Source organism: Lagenorhynchus albirostris, chromosome 8 (assembly GCF_949774975.1).
Source record: "Lagenorhynchus albirostris chromosome 8, mLagAlb1.1, whole genome shotgun sequence".
NCBI lineage: Eukaryota > Metazoa > Chordata > Mammalia > Artiodactyla > Delphinidae > Lagenorhynchus > Lagenorhynchus albirostris.
In genome coordinates, this window is record NC_083102.1 from 31094533 (window position 1) to 31121386 (window position 26854).

Genomic DNA, 26854 nt, shown 5'->3' on the forward strand with positions numbered 1-26854 from the left:
AATGGATGAGCAAAAGGCTGAGAGTATTTTGCCCCAATAAAAGTCATGACTGCTTGCCCAGCTTAGTCAGGTGCAGACTGGAGTCTATTGATTGAAGAGGTGACCAAAACTCTCAGGGGAACTGCATCATCCCTGCAACATGATGGCAAGTATACAGTGGAATGATCCCCTCCCTCTCCCCACACAGACTTGTGGCCATTTACTCAAGCTATTATATACCAGGGCAAGAGGGATACCCAGGTGTCTGAGGACACAAGAGTTCAAGATATCATTGATACCAGAAGACATGAAGTGTCTTCCTGACCTCCATGTTAGAATGGGAGCAAATGGGAGCAAGGAGATGGAGTCCTGACCAAAGTCTGGCTTACAGTATATTAACCAAATCCACACACTTACCCAGCGGTAATACCCCTAGTTCCCAAATGGATTAACATTGTTGGCAGTTAAAGAAAAAAACCAGCACTGGTTTCTTGGCCTGTGGAACAGAGGAGGTAGAGTTGCTCTCACAGTTGGGGGCAAGTTTGGTCCTTTCAGGTCTTTCTTTTAAGACTTGTTAGGTGGGACCAAGCTGTGGTCAGTCTAGGCTAATTATTCCCTGCTACTGAGGCAAGACCATTCTGTGTCTATACCCAATTCCCAGTGAATCATGAGGTTTTCTATGTGGGCAAGTGGAAATAGGTACTCTTCCCAAACCCATATGAGCACCAGGCAGTGTTACTCCTACTGTTTCAGGATGCCTCTTTCCCTAGCCTTATGTAGTTCCTTCATACACATGTGCTGCTCTCCACTCAGCTGAATATTGGTGGGAGACTACTGAGTATCTCTGGAATTCTTTGCTCAGCTCTCTCTTCTCTGGTACAATGTCCTGCAAACAAGGATCACTGTCCTTTGTTGTAAACTATCGTATTATGCATGTGCGTGGTACATATACACATTTACATCTATCAGCCTGATTTTATATTTCATTTGTTTGTTCTTTCAGGTGGTAAACAAATACAGTCCTATTACTCCATCTTGGTCAGTAGTAGATGTCTTCTCACACTTACATACCTTATAAGTACCAGTTTCTAATTAAATGGTAGTTATAGATTTTCTGTAATCTTTTTGTTAAAGTAATTCTCCAAAGATTACCTCCTGTTAACGTTGTCAACTCTGTTTCACTTTTTTCTTTAAAGTGGAAAGTGAAAAAATTAAATTTCAGTACTCCTTGTATTGACTGCCCTCTTTAAATACTATCTGTATTTTGGGGTTTTACTGCCCAAAGCACATGGTGCCTTAGGACAAGTTGCTTATGGAATTATTTTCAGTGGATCTATCTTATTCAAAAGAGAGGAAATGAGGAAATGCATTTCCCCAAAGGAGTGTTTATAAATATGTTCTCTAAGCCAGGTCAGTAATAATTCCAAAGTTTTGGCTCAGTGTGTAAATCAAATATGAAAATCCATGAGAACTTCTGAGACCTTTTGCTTTAGGCCTTAATTCAAGCTTTTCAATAAAGCTGGATTTAACCAACTACCACTCACATTTAATTCAATTAAACAAGTATATATTGAGGCTCCATTACGTGCAAAGTCCCACTGTGCCAGGAGGAGGAGTGGGCAGAACCTGTACTTAAAGTGCTGATATCAGTACTGTACAGTAATTTAAGCAACTTCTGTACAAATCAACATGGTAAATGCCACAAACGGTGTTTTCAGTAAACTCTCATCGAGGATCAAATTAGCTCTCATGAAGAAATGTAAAATTTAAAATGTGCCTTGCAGAGTTTCAACTAGAAATAACAGGACAATGCTGTCAAAAGAGTGAGACCAAAATCAGCAAATGTCAGAATGTATCGGATGAATTCAGAGGAAAATGGATGCAGTTAATTCAGCTTGGGTAGGGTATAGCTCACATGCATGAGAGTACACTGGGAAAATAGGATCTGGATCCTTTAAGTTGAAGGCCTTTGTTGCCAAGCAGAGAATTTCTACCTAATGAAAATAAAGAACTTCTAAAATTTTTTGAACTTGAGAATAATTTTGTCAGCAAAATAAATAATACATGATGTTGAGCATAAAATAATGATTTAGAGAACTTGGTCTTTAGAAGAATATATGAGACATCAGAAAACAGAAAAATTAGGACAAAGCAGAGATGTTTTACATAACATGATGCTTTTAAAAGGTAAATAAAATTCTCAGGTAGAAGAAACAGCATCAGCCTAGGAAGGAGATGTGAAGAAAGAGTAAAAGTGGAAGCCGGTCTCTAAAAAAGCTCCTAGTTACAGAAAGTATAGAAGAATTTTTAGAAAACAAAATGTCTAACAAACTTGAAATATGCTAAATTTCAGAAACAAATTAAAACAATTAATGCCATTTTCACTTTGAAAATTATCAAATATCAAAAAATGATAGGACGCCAAATTTTAAAGGATGTCCTTCTGCAATACATACCATAAAGCTTAAATTATTTAAATCCACTGTCCCTTCAAGGACTCTGTCAACTGAAAAAAAAATGCACAACCTAAAAGTTGAGAATTATGTTCATTCAGCAAATATACTGAGGACTTAAGCCCAGGAGACAGCCTCTGGGTTAATTCTGAAGGACTACTGTTGAGAAGAGGTAAGCCAGGATATATAAAATTTTGAATTGATTCAAGATTTGTAGTGTCCTATTTGTAGGATCCCCATGAGCGTATGTACAATTTAAATTGCAATAGCAGGAAATATATTTTGGAAAAGGTATTTTAATTCATTGGCAGGCTATTAACTATTGAAAATGTGGACTAATTAGTTTTTCTATGTCGCAGATAGACTGTTTTAAAAAGCAGAATTTGCTGATAGACTTCTTGCTAACCTTTTAGTTTGTACCAAAACAAGTTCATGAAGTCAAATTACTTTTGCTGGAATAACTGACTATTGAGATACCTACTATCTAGAACACCACAAAAATTAAAGCGTTATTAAAGTTTAATACAAACATTCTGTAGATAAAATGTGCCATAACAAGTCAACCAGTTCTTAAATCTCTCTTTGTGGTTCGTATTTCTGAACCCATATGTTAAATATTTAGAATGATGTTAAGTTATTTAAGGAAAAAATCAGTAAATATTTATAGTTGATTTACTATTAGAAGCATCATTCTGATTTATATTTCACACCTAATACTTTCATACTAGCAAAAACAAATAAACATAAAATCATATATATAATAAGAGTATGGGAATTTTAAAACATTGCTCCCTAATTATAGATCTAAAACTAGAAGGGTTTTTAAGGCAGTATTTTTGTTCAGGCCAGGAAACATCAAGTGACTGTTTCAAAGCCACAAAGCTAGGGTGTACACAGGAGGATTCAGGGTTATTTTCTTTATCCTAGTACAGTGCTATTTCCACAAAATCATGATATCCCCCTGAGTGAAGAAGGAACTTAATTTTAGCCTCTTTCATTAAACCAGACATTTTACATTTTTTGGATAGAAATTCAAAATATTAGATCTAGAAAGAGAGATGATAATGTTAATCGCTTATTACTATTTATTACTCATTATAATTTCTTGTATTATAAAAACACATACCTGCTCTTAAAAGACATATGTCATGATACATTATACATACTTTTAAAGATAACACATGGAAACTTATTCAGCAGAAACTAAAGATAATTGACAATATTTACTAACAGGTAGTATATATCATCAACATTAATAAAGCTCAGAAGAGATATTCTCTAATACTGCATTATATATCATGCCAGCTAATGCTAATAGTGATTAAGCAAAAGAGAAAAAGGCTGGGCTAAACACCTAAATTACAGATGCTATTTACCAACGTATTTGGTTCTATTGGAAGATCTGAAAAAAATTTCAAATGATCATCCAGAAAACAGTGAAAGAGATGTAAAGAGGGTTTTTTTTGGACAATAAAGTTATTGTCCTAGTTGCCGTACAATGAATATACCTCATTTTTGTACCTCTAATATGGTATAACTTACTGTCAAAAACAACCCTGATGTAATTTTTGAATTTCAAGATTCTATCTCTTATTTATAAATTCATAAAAATATCACTATTTTGGAAACATGTTTAATCCAATGGGTTTTGAGTTATCCCAAATACTTATTCCAAAGAGCCATATAATCCAATGGAGAGAAGGAGAGACCAAGTCCTAGGTCCTTACCTAGGCCCTTATGGGAGAAATATTCTTTTGCCTGAATTAATAATTCTCAGAAATTGGTGACTTCAAGTAGTTCTTCCTCTTGTATAGCTGTTTGACGGTAGAGATATTCCTCTTCTAATGCAGATATAAAAAGATAAAAAGCCACTGTAGACCTCCAGGGCAACCCAACTTTAGTATACACATGTATCACATGCATCTTGTTAAAAAAGCAGATTCTGACCCAGTAAGTCTGAGGTGAGGCTGTGATTCTGCCTTTCTAATGAGCTCCCAGGTGATGGTGATGCTGCTGCTCATCGGCCACACTTTGAGGGGCAAGAAGTAAACCACTTTTCCTTCCCTCTTTTCATTAGCCCTTGAAATGTATTTCTGACATTATTCAGTTAGGAATCAGAATGCATTAGGGAAGGTGAATAATAGTTGTCCTTCATCCCAGTGTCATGATTTTACTTTAAATAAAATTGAAATAGTACCATTATACCATAGTTCAGGTTAACATCAGTTAAATTGTCTCTGCTTGACTGCCTTGTAATTTAATCACCATTTATATCCTTAATTCTTTGGGAATGTAAATTCTAAAATCAAAACGACTGACTGGGACTTCCCTGGTGGCACAGTGGTTGAAGGTCTGCCTGCCAATGCAGAGGACACAGGTTCAATCCCTGGTCCAGGAGGATCCCACATGCTGCGGAGCAGCTAGGCCCGTGTGCCACAACTACTGAGCCTGACCTTTTTTCCCTGATCTGGTCAATCTTGTGAAGGAAGTAGATAGATTGAGGCTGTTTTCACAGGTAGTTAGACAAAAGTATGTTAATGAAAAAAACTATGACTCAGTAAACGATTTGGGGGGTCATTAAAAGAGCCAAAATATTTCCCTTAAATAGGATGAAAGTTGAATTGATTTAATTTTCTCTTTCTTTCCCCCTTTGACTTAGCTGGGTCTGGCAGCCTGATTGCATGATATTCAAATTTCTGAGGCAATGTACTCACAGTCTTCCTTTATTGAGCTTGCCTCAATAAGATGTCTTCATTTTTTCCTTTAAGTTTCAGTGTGAAAAAGATTTCATCAAGTTACCGGTATGGTAATTTGTCTCTATAATTTAATATCTACCAATTTACATTTAAATTATCTAACAAATTATTTGCTTTATAATATAGAATCTATAAAACAGTACTAAGTGGTAGTATAAAATTGGTGGTAATGCAAAACTGGAATAGAGTATATGAAGTATTACTAGTCTACAACAGGTAATGAGTAGCTAGATTGATAAAAATTCTAGGCTTGCTAACAGTTTGCATGCATGACTAATTTAGGAAACATATAGGTGAAGCAATTGCCTATATTTCAATATTTCTGTGAATATTCCTATGAAAGTCAATGAAAAATTCAGCAAAATTCAACAATATTCATATGAAAATCAATGAAAAATTACTTATTAGGATTTGTTACGAAGTGCCTGCTTTATTACACTATGGTTTGAGGAGAAAGTTTTCAAAACAAGTTGTCAATCATGATATAAATTCAACTTCATTTCAAAAGAGTTATCTTCAAATGATCATAAACATGGAGAGACTAATTGAGTAAATCAAAAATCTGCAGCTGAAATTTGTATGACTGAGAATCTTACCATGAGTTATATCTACTGACATGGCAGAATTGTTAGATATTATTTAATTCGTATAAAAAGGGAAGGTAGATCCACTACCAAGTAAGCTACACATACACACTGATAATAACTGTCTTTATGAGATGAACTCAGTATTGGTTTTCTGCTAGATACTGTGTTCCACAGGCCAGTTACTCTCTCAGTAATCTCAGGTGCTCAATAAATACTGGTTAACTAGAATTTTCAGTGAAGTTGCACACCACATACAGTTGTTCTAAGACACCCTCACTCTTGATTAATGCCACTGATGAACATCAGGACCATGTACTACACAAGTTGGGGTTTTTACAGTGTGCGTCCATAGAAACATTCCCCACTCCTTGACTCAAGTTAACTAGAAGAATATCCAACTTCAAACTCATGAGCCCCAAGTCTGAACCAATAAACCAGATTAACTTTACTAAAGCAACCAAATCAATTAAATTACTAACAAATCTGTTATAAGAAAATAATTACCTTAATTGTTTAAATAATACTCTCAACTTCAAATGCTTTCACATCTCTTCTTTCATATACACAGGATTTTAAAGCACAAAAAGACACTCTGGTCTAATCATACTTTCCTATACAAACATCAACACCTATCCTTCCTCCACTCACCTTCCTGTCTCCAGTCATGAAAGAACAAAATCAGTTAGTATTAATCGAGGACCTACTCTGTGTTTGGCTCTATTAGGTACTGAGAACTCAGTAGAAAGTCATGATTCCTACCGTCTTGGCATTTTCATCTTAGCTCCCAAAGCAGACAATAATTAAGTAATTAGTTATTTACATCACAATTGTTATTACTACTCTAAAAGACTAGTGTTGCAATGAGACTGGATAACAGAGGCATTTGATCTATTCGAGGAACCATGGAAGACGATCTTTGGGAATTCCTGGTAATTGATGTTTAAGCTGATGTCTAATGAATGAGGAGTTGGCAAGGCAGAGGGTGGAAATGGAAGAGGGCTGTGCAGGGAGCACTCCAAGCTGAGAATGAGACAACTTCCTACAGCTCCCAGGACCAAAGAGCATTTCAAAAACAGGTAAGAGAACATGTAAGTAAAATGAAGTTTTAACCAACTTAAGATATATCAAAGTTATGGCTGAAGGAACTGGAATAATAGTTAAAATTTTATTTTCATAATGAAACAATTGTTTGTCAAAAGTTCTTTCTCCTTGTCATTAATGCTTATACATTCATGAATACAAATCTGTCTTTGTAAACTATATGTAATTAAGCTTTGTATTCTGTCTGGTAGCTGTTATTCACATACAACTTGCACAGATTTCAATGAAGTCCTTTTTTATAGTAATTTGTCATTGTTAACTTAATTTCTAATGAAAATGATGTATACAGGAAGAATAAGGATAATCAGAAATCATTATTTTCATTTTTCAAAGTTTGAAAAGAAACTTTTTAATAGGCGTAAGAATAACACAGTTATTACAAATTGTGAAAATTTAATGTCCTTTGAGGTCTGTTTTACACCAATGAAAAGAAGACCCTTAGGGAATTTCTAAAACATAGGATTATGAAAACTTTGAAATTAGAAAATATTTTAGGTAAAAAAGATTTTAACTACAGATAAATTATAAGATTTAACAACTAATTTTTATAGAATGTTCTGAATTTCATTTGTGTGGCATATCAAACTAAATTGAACAAAAACTAAACTTATTTACAGTCAGTTGTCTCCAGATAACTATGTATCATAGAAATGTGATTGACAATATCACAGATTTTATGATACTCACCATATTTATTTTTCTTTCATACTCATCTGTACTTGTGCTTATTACCCTCATATATAAATCACTTTTAAAATTTCTATACAATGTTAAAGTAATTTTTTACAAAGTATAACATTTATTGAACTGGATATTTTGTTTACATAGCTCAAAAAACCTAGTTTGGGGCTTCCCTGGTGGCGCAGTGGTTGAGAGTGTGCCTGCCGATGCAGGGGACACGGGTTCGTGCCCCGGTCCGGGGAGATCCCACATGCCGCGGAGCAGCTGGGCCCGTGAGCCATGGCCACTGAGCCTGCGCGTCCGGAGCCTGTGCTCCGCAGCGGGAGAGGCCACAACAGTGAGAGGCCCGCATACCACAAAAAAAAAAAAAACTAGTTTGATTTTATTTTAATTTAAATGTATCTTTAAGAGTTTCAAAAGTCCCATAACTTTACTAATTAACACGAGATAAACAAATCCCACCTATATGTTCTTATGTAGTATTCAGTGACTCTCGACAAACATGCAGTGCTAAAGTTGCGGGTATCTGATAATCTTGCTCTCAAGATTGTTTCATAGAATCTAATATTAACACTAGTCTCAGGAGACATGAGATGCTTAGTATATGATGAACAGGCTTGTACTCTCAAATCTCAAATTTGCTCATAAGGTGTGCTTAGGGGAGTTCCCTGGTGGCATACTGTTTAGGATTCCAGGCTTTCACTGCTGTGGCCCGGATTCAATCCCTGGTCAGGGAACTGAGATGCCGCAAGATGCGTGGTGTGGCCAAAAAAAAAAGGTCTGCTTAAATAGGTACACAAAGAAATATCATATGTAAAAAGAAAGTTATAAATAAGATGAGTGTGTGACCTGGTTTGGTCAGGATTTTCCCAGGTTATACCAGTTATCCCAAGAAATATAATTAATAGCACACTTGCACTCTCAAAAGTGTCTGGTTTGTTTGGATTGTAAATCATATGATCACCCAAATTATGAGCTGGGACATAGGAAAAATTATGCAACTAGGTGACATGCCAACCACATCCAGCCTTAAAAAAGGTAAAAGGAAGGAAGCCCAAAGATCTGATCCTCCAACACGATATATACCTTAATTAAACTGGCCGTATCTATAGTCACATTAAATTTAAATTTAAACACCCCAGTGAAAAGGCAGAGACTGCCATATTAGACAAAAAACAAGACCCAACTATATGTTGCTTATAAGGAACCCAATTTAAATATGAAGATAAAAGGGGCTAAAAGTAAAAGGGTGAAAAAAGACATAGTAAGCTAACAATTTTTAAAATCTGGAGTGGCTATACTAATATTAGACAAAGTTGATTTTATAACAAAAATATTAAGCTCATTTCATAATGACAAGCCAGTAATTCAAATGACATAATAATCCCCCAAATTTATGCACCTAATAGCAGAGCTCAAAATACATGAAACAAAAACTGACAGAACTACAAGGAGAAACAAATCCACCACTAAATCACATATTTCAATTACCTATCTCAATAATCGATAGTACAAGTAGAAAATCAGTAAGAATATAGAAGACTTAATACTAACAAAGTCACCTATTTTATGTCCATGGAACACTTCACCCAACAGCAGCAAAATATACATTTGTTGCAAGTGCACACAGAAACACATCCAGTCTATAAAACATCACAAAAATTAAAGAGGATCAAGTCATACAATGTATATTATCTGAACACAATGGAAATTAGGAAACAGTAATAGAAATATATTAGGAAAACCCCCAAACATTTGGAAACTAAATAACACCCTGGCCAAAGAAGTAATCTAATGAGAAATTAGAAAGTCTTTTCATTTTAATGAAAATGAAAACACAACACATTGATCTATAGAATCAACACATTCACACTCAAAATCCCAGCAGTCTGGTTTTTTGCTTGCTTGTTTTTTTTTTTAGAAATTGAGAAGATAAGTCTAAAATTGATATAGAATTGTAAAGGATTTAAAATACCCAAAACAACTTTTAAAGAGAACAAAGTTGGAAGAATATACTATGTGATTTCAAGACTAATTATAAAGCTGTAGTTAACAACACAGTATGATATTCACATAGAGATAGACAAGTAGATCAACAGCATAGAATAAATTTCAGGCATAGCCCTACACATATACAGACAACTGATTTTTGTCAAAGGTTCAAAGGCAATTCAGAGAAATAAGGATAGTCTTTCCAACAAATGGTGCAGGAACAATTGGTTACCCACAGGTGGGGAAGGGGGGGGAGAATGTAGATTACATGTTAATTATTCTTACTACAATAAGAAAAACAAAAATAAATGCAAGTAGGGAAGGGATAGGAACTTTATGGTTTAATTTTCTTCTTAAGGAAGGAGAGGGAAACTAAAGGTCTTATTAAAGGTTGCTTTTATGAGCTATGGAGAAAAAAATTACTTAATGCCTTTTAAATTGAGAAATTTGTAGCCTTGGGGCTAAGTTACTATGGGGTTACGTTACTACGATTTAGAGTCTAAAAGATATTAGAAATTTATTAATTAAAATAAATTAATTAAGGGAAGGTCTCCAAAACCCTCAACACCTCTTCAACAGGAAGAAAGAACTCCAGTCCTTTACATATTTTTTGTATATATATATATATATTTATATATTTATATTTATATATATATATATTTTACATTGTAACCATCCATTTGAGATTTCCTCTAATGAAGTTTCTGCTACTAAAATAATATTAGAAATCATTTCTTTATTTGATCATAACAATGCAAAATATGTTTTTTCATCAATAAATTTGAAACTTTTTTTTTCTGTTTGTGGTCTAGATTGTGCGTGTATATGTGTGTGAGTGTGTGTGTTGAAAGAGAGAGTGAGTGCTTACATAAGAAAGACTCATAAATGCTTCAGCAAGAGAACACTCTTCCTGTGCTACTGGTTTGCTAGAAATCTACCTATTTGCAGATAAGCTCATCTATCTAGAAATGATGACATGAAAAATTATAGTTTCCCTTATTTTGCTTCACTTAAAATCATTATGACTATTAAATACTGTTTAGTTTAACAGGATATCTATATACAACTGCAACGTGGGGATTTTATACAACACAAAATATACATATTGGTCATTTTTCAAAAGCTTGAACACAGTCAAGTCTGACTTGAGAGCTCAAGCTCTCCTCCAAGTTATCTTGTCACTTCAGTGGTATAAAACCCCAAACAATCACAAACTTGTAATTTTTATGGACATAAGTTCTGCCTATCGTGTGGACTACAATTTTGGAACTTTAACGTTCAAAACCATAGTTTGCAAGCTTCTTCCTCTCTTGTCATTTTATTCTTGCTTACTTGTTTAGTATTTATTTAATGGACATAAAGTTTCTGAACATTATACGGTATATTCTTTCTAGAATATAACAATAGACAACCATTTCACTGAGAATTAGGTACAACAATGTGATTTGATAACCCCTTGAAATGACTTAAAAATTTATTCTTACCTGTATTACCAAGCTTCTTAACAAAGTTCAAAATGGAATTTTTTCTTTGGTTTTGTCTTTTATTGAACAAGGAATTTTCTCCAGCAAATGTGGATACCATGTGAAGGCACAATATAAAACATGAGTTAAAAGGAGACTTACAGTTGCAAAACCAACATTACTATTTTAGGAAGCATCAAAGATTCTGTAGGTATCTTCCAAATTCCTAATTTTACTTAATTAATTTCTAACAGTATCATAAGCCCTTCATTAGTTCAATCTGGCAACATTACAGTTATCAAAAATGTCAAAATATTTAAGGTGTACAGATAACTGCATAACATGAGACTGTGAGCTACTTGAGGACAGAAATATTAACTGTTTTCATTTCATATCTCCAGTAGTTGGCAAAATGTTAGGTCCAAAACATATAACACACTAATAGTTCTTTGAGTTATATTCCTAAATAAGCATCCAATTTTTTATTTTGATTTAGCAAGCAAATATCTATATGAATTTCCATAATAACACACAAGAATACAATTTTTTAAAACATTAAAGTTAAAATAAATACATGTTAACTATTGAATTCTTAAATGAGATCATCTTATAGCTTATTGTATGTGAAAAGTAAAAATCTCTTCATAAGAGAAAAAAATGTATCCACTAACACTACAAAATTACAAATGATGGAGGAAATTAATATTCACAGCAGCTCTCACATTATCACCACCTAAATTAGTTTCAGCTCCACTGGCATCTTTGCAGTTTATTATTTAAACCTAACGACCTCTGGACTTTTAATACATAAATATTTTTCTTTTTCTTCTTTTCAAGGCTAGACAATTTCTTTAAAATAAATTGCAAAATGAAACAGGTCATTCAGTTAAAGCATATATTATATTACTGAGGTAAAACAAATTGGGCTTTTAGTACAGACATGGCAGGATAACTAATAATCTTAATGAGTGGAATGAAACAAAATTTAATTAATGCCATATTACATAATGCATCGCTGAGGTAACCTTTGGCTTATAGGTTTGTTTTCTGGACTATAGAACAAAGTACACTAGTGCCATCTCCTGGCAATATAGTGATCCTGAAGAGGAGGTTTAAAGAACGCTCCTTACTTAATATTTACTAAATATTAAGTAGTAGTTCATATTTACTAAATGACAGGTGGAGAGGAGAGGAGAAGCCAATAGATTTCTCCTCCAGTGATAATAATTGTTATTTCTTAAATACACAAATACGAGGATTAAATTTTTTACCTATATAAAGCAATTTTACTTTTTTTTAACCTTACCTCAACTTACATCATGTATCATTGTAAATTTAATATTAAGAACTTACAGGGACATGTGAAAGTGGTCTCATGCTACAATATTAACTTCCCGACTAAAGCCAGTAAAGATTCATGACTTGTTAAAACATTTCTTAAGTAATTTGTATAAATATTTAAATAGGACTGGTGGAAAAAGTTTTAGAATCTTGTACTCATGGTTTGATGTTCCTATACGTTAAGTTTTCTGAACACATTAAAAAAAAAGTTTCCAATGAAAAAAACTTGAGAAACTCACGTCTAATTTCTATTAGGTCATCGTTGAGTTCTGCCATCACTCATGCTCAAATTTAGTCCATTTTTTCACTTTTTTTTTTTTTTTTTTGCCGTACGCGGGCCTCTCACTGTTGTGACCTCTCCCATTGCGGAGCACAGGCTCCGGACGAGCAGGCTCAGCGGCCATGGTTCACGGGCCCAGCCGCTCTGCGGCATGTGGGATCTTCCCAGACCGGGGCACGAACCCGCGTCCACTGCGCCACCATTCAATAAAAATATACAGAAATGCATTTTGTTTTTCTATTTTAAGTTGTGAATGACTTTTGCTGTTCTGCAATGAAATTAATAATACTTTACAACCTTTTTCAAGGAATTATTTATTACTAATTATCAGTGTATATTTATTGATTAGGGGACGAGTTAATTGGGCATAAGAATTCATTTACATAAAATAAAAATTAATATAAAATTAGATCTTTAGGTTTTATTTGAACCTCCAGTTGTTTTTTATGTCTCAGAATATTTCAAATGGAATGGATTACGCACACAAACACAAACTTACACACAGTACATAAGCTACATTAATTTACATATAAACTCTTAATATAAGGTTCTGTGTTTGACCCTCTTCTTTTCTCCATCTGCCCACTTCCTCTTAGCAATTTTATTTATCCTCAAGGTTTCAATTAGTTCCTCTATGTGGATGACGCTAAAATCTCTACCTACAGCCATATCCTCTCCTCTGTGCTCTAAAGCCAACCCACAATTCAAACTTCCTGCTAAATATACCTGTATACATACTTGGTATATCTGCTAAATGAACCTTTTCTATAAACACTTCAATCTAATAATATACAAATCTGAACATCCACCCCCATAAATATATTTCTTCTCTTATTCCATATTTCTGTTAATATCTGACCATCCTCCCAGCTAATTAGACTTGAAATTCTAGTAAACCTCATATATAATCTCCCACATCAGATATGCACACATGCTTGCATGCTCAAGAACACACATACACACTCACAGACCCCTTTCCACTTTCACTGTCATTTCCCAAATGAAACCCTGATTAATTCTCACCTACCCACATCAAGTAATCAGCCTCATGGCTAATAAGTCTCTAGTCTCTCCTCACTTAATAGCTTCCTAACTCTTAGTGTCATTTTAATCATCCAAGAGAACATTACCTCAGAGCATCTTAAGCAAAACACTAGCTCAATGTATTAAGTAAATAAAAGCCTGGCCAAATAAGTTAGGAAAAAACTAGATTTTTTAAAATTTAAACAATTTATTTGAACCAACAGACAAAAAACCAGTTCACCCATTTCTCTCACCCCCCACCCCTGCCTCTGCAACCTCCAATCTGTTCTTTGTATCTATGTGCTTCTTTTTTTTTTTTTAAGATTCCATATGTAAGTGAGATCATATGGTATATGTCTTTCTCTGTCTGACTTATTTCACTTAGCATAATGTGAAATAAGAGGTCCACCCATGTTGTAGCAAATAGCAAGATTTCCTTCTTTTTGATGACTGAATAATATTCTAATATAGATAGATAAATACATAGATAGGTAGATAGATAGAAGGAAAGAAATGTAGATCATATTTACTTTACCCATTCATCCACCAGTGGACACTTGGATTGTTTCTGTGTCATGGCTATTGTAAATAATGCCCCAGTGAACATGGAGGTGCACATATCTTTTTGAGTTAGTGTTTTCATTTCCTTATTCATTTCCTTCAGGAGTTGATTGCAGTATTATATGGTAGTTCTATTGATATTTTTAATTTTTTTAAGAGCCTCCATATCGTTTTCCATGGTGACTGCACCAATGTACATTCCCAACAACAGTGCATAAGGGTTCCCATTTCTCCATACCCTTGCCAACACTTATCTCACATCTTTTTCATAATAGCCATTCTGACAGATGTAAAGTGATATTTCATTGTGGTTTTAATTTGCATTTCCCTGATGATTAGTGATGTTGAGCATCTTTTCATATACTTGTTGGCCATCTGTATGTCTTCTTTTGGGAAATGTCTATTCAGATCTCCTACCCAATTTTATATATTTTTTTGATTTTGAGTTATATGAGTTTTTATCTATATTGGATATTAACCCCTTATCAGATATATGATCAAAAATGTTTTCTCCCATTCAGTAGGTTGTCTTTTCACTTTGTTGATGGTTTCCTTGGTTGTGCAGAAGCTTTTTAGTACAATGTAGTTCCACCTATTTATTTTTGCTTTTGTTGCTTTTGCTTTTGCTGCTAATTCAAAAAATTATTGCCAAGACCTATGTCAAGGAGCTTACTGACTATGTTTTCTTCTAGGACTTCTATGATTTCAGGTCTTACGTTCAAGTCTCTAATCCATTTTGAGTTTATCTTTATGCATGATGTGAGATAGTGGGCAAGTTTTATTCTTTTGCACAGTGCTGTCCAATTTTCTCAACACCATTTATTGAAGAAAATTATCCTTTCCCCATTATACACATGGGTTTATTTATGGGCTCTCAATTCTGTTTCATTGATCTATGTGTCTGTTCTAATTACTAATGCTTTGTAGTATAGTTTGAAATCAGGGAACATGATACCTCCAGCTTTGTTCTTCTTTTTCAAAATTACTTTGGCTATTCAGGGTCTTCTGTGGTTCCATACAAATTTTAGGATTATTTGTCCTATTTCTTTGAAAAATGCCATTTGAATTTTGATAAGGACTGCATTTAATTTGTAGATTGTTTTTGGTAATATAGACATTTTAAAACGATTGATTCTTCCAATCCATGAGCATGGTATATCTTTCTATTTATGTGTGTTTTCTTTGATTTCTTTTATTAATGTCTCATAGTCTTCAATAGTCTTCAATACACGAGTCACCTCCTTATCTAAATTTATTCCTAGTTATTTTATTCTTTTGATGCAATTGTAAATGGGATGGTTTTCTTTCTTTTTGATCTTTTTTATTAGTATATGGAAGCACAACAGATTTTTGTGTATTGATATTGTGTCCTACAACTTTACTGAATCTGTTTACAGTTCTAACATTTTTTTTTTTTTTTTTTTTTTTTGCGGGCGGTACGCGGGCCTCTCACTGTTGTGGCCTCTCCCGTTGCGGAGCACAGGCTCCGGACGTGCAGGCTCAGCATCCATGGCTCACGGGCCTAGCCGCTCCGCGGCATGTGGGATCTTCCTGGACCAGGGCACGAACCCGTGTCCCCTGCATCGGCAGGCGGACTTTCAACCACTGCGCCACCAGGGAAGCCCTGTTCTAACAATTTTTTTGATGGAACCTTTATGGTTTTCTATATATAATATCACCTGCATATAGTGATAGTTTTCTTCTTCCTTTCCAGTTTGGATGCCTTTTATTTCTTTTTTGTAACTGATTGCTCTGGCCAGGACTTCCAATACTATGTTGAATAAAAGTGGCAAATGTGGGCATCCTTGTCTTGTTCCTGATCTTAGAGGAAAGGCTTTCAGCATTTCACTGTTGAGTATGATGTTAGCCGTGGGTTTGTCATACCTGGTCTTTATTACATGAGGTATGTTCCTTCTATATCTACTTTGTTGAGAATTTTTATAATACATGAATGTTGAATTTTTTCAAATGCCTTTTCTGCATCTATCGAGCCGATCATATGATTTTTATCCTTCATTTTGTTAATGTGATGTAGCATGTTGATTGATTTGAGGATGTTGAACCATCCTTTCATCTCCAAATAAATTGCACTTGATCATGGTGTATGATCCTTTTAATGTGTTGCTGAATTCAGTTTGTTAATATTTTGTTAAGGAATTTTGAATTTATGTTCATCAGAGATACTGGCCTGTGATTTTTCTTTTCTTGTTGCATCTTTGGGTTTGGTATCAGGGTAATGTTGGCCTCATAAAGAGTCCCCTCCTGTTTTATTTTTTGGAAGAGTTTGAGAAGGATTTGTGTTAATTTTTGAATGTGTGATAGAATTCACCAGTGAAGCTGTCTGGTCCTGGACTTTTGTTTGTTAGGAGGTTTTCCATTACTAGATTTTTTTAAAAAAAAGTAAATGGTATATATTTACTATATAGCCTTAAATATACTAATGTGAGTGTGAGTTTCCAACAGGGGAAATACTATGTAATTTTTCCTTCTCTTACTTGGACTTTGAATTTGTTTATGTAAGACCATATTCCATAGAAGATACTTTGGAAAATATTGCTATAGAGCATCATCGTGATAACTCTCCTCTACTCAAAAATGGAATGATAAAGAGAGTACACTCCAGAGAGGTGCTGTGCAGTGTGGTAGCCACTAGCCAAGTGTGACTATTTAAGTTAAAATTAATCAACATTAAATGAAATTTAAAAATTCAGAGTCTCAGTCACACTAGTCACCTCACAAGTGTTCAGCAGCCACATGGGGTTAGTGGTTACCATACTGAACAGCAATGATCCAGAGTAAGACTGACTGGATTCAATTGTTTAGTAGCTATTTGACCTGGGACAAGTTACTAAACTACTCAAAATCTCTATTTTCTCATTTACAAACTGAGGCAAATTATAGAAGTAACTCACAGAATTGTTGTGAGAATTAAATAAGCTAATACGTGGCAAGTGCTCAGAAGAGGAACTGGCATATAGTAATAATTCAGTCAATTTTAAGTAATATTATCCATTAGCATTATTACAATTGTTCTTCATCACCTACTTCTTAATCTGTTATTCAAATCTTTTTGATCTGTCCCCACTTGCCTTTTAGCCTTTCTTTCTGCTCTTTCCTAACATCCAGATTGGCTTCTAATCAACCTCACAAGTCCCAATATATATCCCATAGTTTGCAGGCTCTGCACCTTTGCTAAATTTCTCCTTTGCTGGAAATGCTCTCTCCAACTCCTATCAGTACCACATCTAAATCCTATGTATTCTTTAAAGTCAAGATCAAATTCCACCTTCACCACAAAGCAAAAAATAAACTCTCATGCCCCTGACTCTCATGGCTTGCTCTACAAATCTGTTTTTTAGAAAATCCAGTCTTCTTTAATAATTATGTATGTATATGTCTTATTTCTTCTAAATATATTTTCCTGTTGATCATGGTACATTTTAAACCCTGTGACGGTCGTAAATAAACATGCCCTAATAAATGAATAAATCATATTTCAATATAAAGACTTTAATTTTTCACAGGTTAGCCCCTACCCCTACTAAGCGACATACTAAGCACCCTACTAGTGCTGTTTGCAACTATACCTTCTCTGATACTCAGTATTTTATATGGTCCACTGGTCACTGTTTCAGTATACATGTGAATGCTAAAGAGAAAATTAACTTTCATAATGAGAAAAAAATATTATAATACATTATTGGATAAGTGGAATATTAAAATCCAACAAAACCACAGGTGTTAATATAAATAGATGTTTTACTTGGGGAAATTATTTTAAAACCTTATTTTCAAATGATGATTTCTAGCTATATATGTCCTGAAATAGAAACAAAATTAAGAGCACTATTCTTTTTTTGATATAAATTATCACTGAAATTTTATCATTGGACATACTTTATACCTGCTTTGAATGCTGACCATCGAATGACAGAGGGAAAAGGACAAGAATGTATCCATCCTGAATGAGCAGGGAATGTAATTTTATGAATGTATTATAAAACACTTTCTAAAATGTGTATGCAATAGTTAAAAGTGCTTTGGGGCATGAATAACTCAGCACTATTTATAGATAACAATATTTACACTGGACAGGTCAAATGGTATATTCAATGTACCAGCAACTTTTCTTCTGTTGTTAGATGTAAGGAATAGGAATTTTCAGCCTCTTCTAGAATGCCTTCAACATTTGTCAATGGAAAAAAATTCTGTCTCCAAGAAGGTTTTAAAGATCTCTTGAAGGCAAAGCCCCAACTATAGCTCCACTGTGACAGTGACACATAGTAGGAGCTCAGTCATCGATTACAAAAATGTTAATAAATAATGGTACTAATTTCTAAAGTGAATACATTTCCAATATTTACAGCAGCTTTCAGTTTTAATTTTTGTTACGAGAAAGCTTAACAATTCAAAACCATTTAGATATTTCATCAACATGTGTATTAAATTCAGTAGGGAAATGAGTAACTAAAATATATCCTAGACATGGTATTATCAAAAGAAAGGATAGAAGGAGGAGCATTTATCTGAGTTACTAAGGTGAATAATTTCCAAAGCAAATTTATTTGGCAGGACCTTAATTGAACTATTAATCATTTACTCCTTAATGCCAAATAGTTTAATCAAAAAACATTGTCTTCTGTTGCATCAAAGCTAGTTGTTAGAAGTAAAACAACAGATATTTCTATGAGTTGGGTTAAAATATATACCAAGCCTTGCCCTAAACAAAATTGTAAAGTTAAATTGACACCTTTCAGAATTCCTAATGCTAGTGGTCCTCAGCCATTGGAAACACCAACATCATAGTGAGCACAATCAAAATCTGTGTTCAATTTTTTAAAAAAAAAAGTCTCTAATCTTTCACTGATTATCTCTATTGGGTGAGCTTAATTCAAAAGACTTAGACAATAACCTTTGAAAATTGTGAATCACTATGTTGTACACCTGAAATTTATATAATACTGTACATCAACTCTGCCTCAATTAGAAAAAGAAGATTTAGACAAAATACATCTTTAGCTAGCATTAATTACAAGAGAAATAAAAGGAGAGAGACATGTAAATATTACACATATAAGAAATATTAATTTATCATTATTTTAATATAAAAAAGAACATATGTTCAAATATTTGTGGTATTTTTTAAGCATAGAGAGAATAATATAAAACACCTGTTGATCTATCTCACTTCTTTTTCCATATTTGTCTCAAGTCATTTTAAAATCATCCTTGGATAACAATCTCTGATCCCATTCTAATCATTCTTTCTCTCCCCCCAAAATAGTATAAATTTTATAGTTATTATTCCAATACATGCTTCCATACTTTACTAATTGTGTATATACACATGAAAATGTGTATTTTATTTATTTTTAAATTTTATATGAATGTCCTTATACTTAAGATGTCCTTCTGCAAAACTCCTTTTTCTATCAATATTAATTTTGTAAGTATTTTTTGTTCATTGAAACTATGGTATTTGTGGATAAATGTATTGCACATTGCATGAACACACCACAATTTATATTAATTGTTCTCTAGTTAATGAACATTGAGGTGCCTTTCAATTTTCAACTATTACAAAGTGCTGCACTGATCAGTTTAAAACATAAAGCCTTGTTTATATTGGCAACATTTTGTCTATAGAAATAGAATTCCTGGCCAAAGAATATGCATGTTTTTAACTTTACCAGTATTTACGAATTGTTCTTCTAATGCTTGCATTAATAGGAGTTCCACTAAAAGTTTGTGACAACTTTGGTTGCTTTATATTTTCAATAATAATTACTATTGTCATACATTTTAGATTTAACAAATGGATGGTTATAAATTATAATCGTAAGTTTTAATTTGCATTTTCCTGATTGCTAATGAGGTTAAGAATCATTTCATATGTTTGTGGGGGGAATATTTGGTTTTCCTCTATTGTATATCAATTATTAATATTATTTGCCTATTTGGTGATTGGGTTATTGACTTCTAAGATTAATTACATCTGCATACTAATTATTTATATTTTTTTCAAAACAACATATTCAATCTTCCATTTGTCTTTTCACTTTTTAATAGATTTTTAGTGCACAGTTTTTAATTGTATTTTTTTAATAATACGTCAGCTTCCTTAAACACAATTAGTTCTGAGAACACTTATAAGACTGAGTATCTGACCCTCAGTACCTGAGAGCTTGTATCCAGAGACTGAACACTTCACAAGGTAAATGCAACCATATGCACTAAGGTGATGAAGAGCCAGGCTTCTTCAGACAACACGTGACTCAGCCTCATCACGGGCATTCTTCCTATGCCTGCATGTTCTCTTCAACCCAGAATGGCCTTCACTCGACCAGCTGCAAACCAAGCCTGTCCGTCAAGATACAGTTTAAAGATAACTCTATTAAAAGAGCATACCTCATTGTCAAATTCAGAATTAACCATGTGACTCAGTATAGCCTTGACACTTTATGTACACATCAATCTCTCCATTTTACTTGTAACTTGCTTAAGTTGAGAACTATAACATATTCAACTTCTTTGGTCCTACAGAATCTTGAAGCATGACTTACAGATAACAGTGATTTCATAAATACATGTTGAATCAATGAGAAATATTCAAGGTCCTCTACTGAGCCTTGACTCATAACAGTGCTATAGAGTAACCTGAGATCAAGTTTTTTCTCTTCAAAACATGAAGTGTTCTCACCAGTCAAAAAGAAAAAAATGAACACACAATATGCAAAGATCACAAATAGGTAATTCATACATACACAAAAGCAATAAAAAGTCCTGTAACATATGAACCTTAATTAAATTGAATTAAATTAAATTAGTGAAGTACCATTTTTTACCAACACATTGACAAAGATTTTAAAGATACTTAATACCTTATGTTAGAGAAAGTGAGGGAAACAAGTACACATATGAGATGGCATTCAGATATACTTCTGGTAAGAATTTAACTGATGTGATCTTTTTGGAAGGAAATTTGGTCATATGTATGAAAAGCTTTACAATATATATACCTAATAATTCTACTTCTTGGAATTTATATAGTAAAATAACCAGAGATGTGTGAAAAAGTATATGTTCATGGATATTTATCTGTATTCCCTTCTTTATTTTCTTTTAACATTGTAGCATGAACACTTTCTATTCCTATAAAGATCCCTCAAATATATTTTAATGGCTGTATAATAGTCCATTATATTGGTGTACTATAATTTATTTAGTATCATTTTAATATTAAACATTCAAGTTATTTCCACATTTTCATTATTATAAATAATGCTGCAACGAATATCATTCTCTGCATATTTCTTTACAATAAGGTCCACTTGGATAAAGGGGTAAGAATATTTAGGCAATTAATAAACATTGACGAATTGCTTTCTAATTACCTTTGACTGTTCCAGTCTAAACTCCTACCAGCAGCACATATGAAAACATCTCTGCGTGAGCTCCTCAGTGGTGAGTGTTAAAGTTTTAAATCATTTTTTGATTTAATAGATGAAAAAATGGTTCACTATTAATGCTATGTTTTTTATTCTTTTATTACATTTAAGGTTAAACTTTTTGTATATTTATTTCAAATTTTATAATGTGTCTTTTCTTTACTTTTAGTTATCCTTGTTTTGGTCCTTAAGGGTTTCCTTCATGATTTGTATTAACTTTATATATCAAGAATATTACCTTTTTGATGTACATGGGCTTTATAATTTTATGTGTTCAGATATACACTTTTCTCTTTGAGATATGTATTAATTATTATACATTTAGAAAATACTTATCTAGAGATTAAACAAATATTCATCTATGTAGATTTGTTAAATTGTTTACATTTATATTTTAGTTCACCTGGAATTTCCTTGGAGTATACTATCATGTGGAAGTAGGGTCCCAAATAATTTCCTAATTTTTCCAATATCATTTGGTTAACGAAAACAACAACAAAAAGAAACCCTTCCATTCTATGTAAGATATGAGTCTTCCTCCATTCTGAATTAATTTTTCTATACAAATTTAAGTCCGCTGCTGGATTATCTGTTTGGTTCTATTGTTTTGACTATCCTTAAACCATTTCAATACTGTTTTCATAATTTTGTCTTTGTTATCTATTTTGTAGTATCTGTTAAAGCAAATTCCCTGTCATTACACCTTAAAGATTGACCATACAAATGGACAAGGGCCAGATCATATATGACAAGAAAATTCTAATTGACAAACTCCTGAACTACCAGCCTGGGGAGCGAACCCACAACAGAGAACATCAAACCAGTCAGTCACTTAAGAGGGCCCTTTTCTAGCTAGCCCACCTCCAGCTTCCCCCTGCCAACCATCTCCAGAGTATGCCTGAAGCCTTACCTTTCTAAAGTTTTCCCTCTCTCCTGCTTGCCTCTGGGTCCCTGCCAAACACAAGTGGTTGTGGCTGACTCCCTTTCTGTAGCAAGTGCTGAATAATTGCCTCTGTTCCCATTTGGGTTTCTTCATATATTTCTACACATCTCTTTTTCAAAGTTTCCATAGCATTAATACCTCTTAATTAATATCTCTTAATTCTCGGAGAATTACTTTTGAGCCTGCCCTTATTTTTCTTTTAAGAATGAATATTAACCTTAAACACCAAGGAATTCCCAGGTGCTGTTTTTAAGTATGAGACTATAATTTTTCCCCAAAGATCAATCTTTAAGTCAAGAAGCCACTTGGGCCTGAAAGACCTGTTTAGAGAGGTTATAATGAATGGTGTCTGAAGTTCTACCAGAGGCTTGTTGCTCTTGTATTGAGTACAAGTTATTGGACATGGAAGGAGCTTCTATTATAATAATGCTGTGCATTCCATTAAAATATATAAACTTGTAAGATTAAAGACAGATTTTCTAGTACAGCAAAATGCTGAGGGCCAAGAAGGACCCAACATGTATGGTAAGTTATATTACCAACTAAAACCTTTGGTAGTCTTCAGTGAAACCCTTGAAGAGTTGATCTTGCTGGAGGTCTGGAAGGATGTGGAATCTTCACAAACTGAGATATGTCAAAGACTTAGACTAAGACTAGATTCTGCTTCCTGGAATAGATATGACTGACCTGCCTTGGGAGCAAAGGTGGGGTAGGGAGAGACATATGAGCATGCTGCAGGATGGGGGCAATGAGGGAAGCTGAACTCCCTGTGCTCACATAAGCACAAAGAGGAAAAAGGACTCAGGTACCAAGGGTAAAAGGCATTCTAACCTAAGGCCCAGAAGATGAAGAACTGAGCTGAACATTAATCAGATTTTTTTTGTGATTTTTAAAAATTTAGCTGAAGTTAACTGTAAAAATAAACCTAGATGATCTGTATGTTAGTTTTTAGAAGGCACCTTGAGCTAACTTGCAGAATCCTTTTGTTTGTTTGTTTTCTGACTTTAATGCTTAGAATGAGTCATATATAGCTTAGAGTAAAAAGTGTGTGTAACACACTTTTGGAACATACAATAAGTCGAATCTTTTTTATTATTATTTATCAAGACAAACTATTATTAGATCAAATAAAAGTTATTGATTTCCTCTTTGACAAAGGTGTTATAAATCCTGAGATTGTACTAAATTGTATAGGTTACAGAGTAGTTCTTTGAGGAAAATAACTGCATATTTGTTTCCTTTGCAAAGTCTAATTTTTAGAAAAAGTCACTTAGGCAGCAGGAAGCAATGCTAGAGACCACACAACTGAGCAAAATTATAGTAAATGTCAGATCCCACAGGGTTTAGGGAGGCAGAGGTGGCTGGAAGACACAGAGCAGAGTTCCACAGAGAGAAGAGAGCTATGCAGATCCCCAGTCATCTACATAGGGATCCCCCTGAGCATTAGCTGTAACAACAGGGCCTGCACAGAGTGAAACTCCCAGGGCTGGGCAAAAAAGTCAGGGGAGTTGTGAAGTGAACAATCCCCAGATGTCCTATCTCTGGCCACCCAGAATGGAGAGTCTTCATTTATTCTCCAGGACATTCAAACATTCATCAGAATCACCGTAATCGGGAAGAACAAATCTGACTCCAGTTTAAATCTGTTTCTTTTACTTTAACCTTTGTATTCTGTTTCTTTTACTTTAACCTTTGTATTCTGTTTCTTTTACTTTAACCTTTGTATTTTATTGCTTTTGCTTCCAGTTAAGAATTTTGCCTACAGCCTGAAATATACAGGATAACCCATTTTCAAGGCTCTGACCTTTAAGGGTATAATACTTTTCCATTCATATAGAGATAAAAAGTTGCAGAACAAAGAACATTTGTCTTATTGGAGGTTTACGGGAACATCATTACCTGACGTAGGTGGACAGATGCAGAAACAGGGGATCCTACACCAAGAAGTTTGCAACGACCAACCACGCCCCTCCCTCACCTTCCCTTCAATAAAAATTTTTTTAAAAATTGCTTTGCTGAAACCTCTCGGAGAGTTTGGGTTTTTTGGAGCACGAGCCCCCATCTCCTTGCATGGCCCTGCAATTAACTTTTCTCTGCTCCAAACTCCAACGTTTCAGTATTGTTTGGCTTCTCTGTGCATCGGGCACACGAACTTATTTTCAGTAGCATCCCCAGAAGGACCAGGAACAGTTATTATATATATATACATATATGTATGTATATATTTACTTGTGTGTCTATATGTGTGTGTGTGTGTGTGTGTGTGTGTGTATATATATATATATATATATATATATATGAAGAGAGAAAGAGAGAAAGCAGTTACCTACTTTATAATATAACCTCCAAAAAAAATTGTCTTCTCTAGATTGCTGAAATCCCCCCTGGATTGCTATTCACACCACTGTTGTGTTTATAGATTTCTTCTTTCAAACAAAAACACTCCTGGGACATACTTTTAAACCATTAACACCTTGGGTTGGATTTTTTTTTGCATTACGCGGGCCTCTTACTGTTGTGGCCTCTCCCGTTGCGGAGCACAGGCTCGGGACGCGTAGGCTCAGCGGCCATGGCTCACGGGCCCAGCCGCTTGGCGGCATGTAGGATCTTCCCGGACCCGGGCACGAACCTGTAACCCCTGCATCCGTAGGCGGACTCTCAACCACTGCGCCACCAGGGAAGCCCGGATGAGCTTTTAAGATCACTAAAGAAGGACCCTCTTGAGAGGCTGGATAGGGCTCAGTATTTAACCCTGACAATCAGGAAGTATCAGTTCTGGCTCCAGGCTACCCCTCCAACCAAAGGCACAGTTTTAGCTCTGTAAGTGTGATTAGATTACACTTAGTACTAATGAAGAGACTAAGAATTGCAAAGTGCCACATAACCAATTTCCAGTTTCTGAAAGGAGTTTTAGCAGCATGTAGTCATTAAGTTTTTATAATTGTTAAATTTGTTGAAAAGTGAATGAGCCAGATCATGACCATTTTTTATGTCTGCATGTCAGACTGATGGACTCTGAAAGAGAACTAACCATTTTCTTGATTTCCTCCTAATCAGAATGTTTACTTTCTCATACTCTCTCAAGTATTTGAAGTATTTATTCTGATGGAAAAATTCTCTCAGACTAGAAATCGGTAACAGTTAATTCTATAAAAAGATAAGACAGTAGTTATCCTGCAGCTAATCAAAATTAAAAGTGGTGGCCCCAGCATGGCATTTTTTTATCTGCTTTCTAAAAATTAACCCCAGGCTGCTTTTATCCTTAGGAAACCTGCAATACATGAGGCCACCAACTCTCTCCCAGGGAACTTTTCCAGCAGAGTAAAGCAGCTCTAGCTGATTTTAACAGCTCTCAGATATTCAGAAAGGACTGCTTTTCACAGGTTAGTCTGACTTCTGCCCTGACAATAAGAAAATCAGACTAAATTTATGCCAAATTTTTAAAATAACTTTGATGAGAAACATTTCCACCAATAGCAGTCTGGTTGTTAGTCTTTGGCCAGTTTCCTCATAGATAAATATCAGCATAGTATTAAGAAAACTAAATTTGCAAACAATTTAGTAATTTTTGCCCATTGACAATTCTACTCTATTTGGAAAATTATCCCTATATTATAGGACTGAGGATGCTATATTTATGGATGCTACAGATATTTCTTTGTTTTTGTTTTGCTTTTATGTTTCTTGAGCTGTAGAATCATCTGTTTGCCTCAGTATTGCGGAACAATGAGCTGATTCAACATAGGCCCAAATTAGAAGTATTACTATACAAAAGTTGCTGTTTCAACCTAAATGTCCATCGACAGAGGAATGGATAAAGAAGATGTGGTACATATATACAATGAAATATTACTCAGCCATTAAAAAGAATGAAATAATGCCATTTGCAGCAACATGGATGCACCTAGAGATTGTCATACTGAGTGAAGTAAGTCAGACAAAGAGAAAAATCATGTGATATCGCTTATATGTGGAATCCGAAAAGAAGTGATATAAATGAACTTATTTACAAAACAAAAACATACTCACAGACTTAGAGAAAGAACTTATGGTTACCAGGGAGGAAAGGTGGGGGGAAGGGATAGTTAGGGAGTTTAGGATTGACATGTACACACTGCTATGTTTAAAATGGATAACCAACAAGGACATACTGTATAGCACAGGGAATCCTGCTCAATATTATGTAACAACCTAAAAGGGAAAAGAATTTGAAAAAAAATAGATACATGTATATGTATAACTGAAT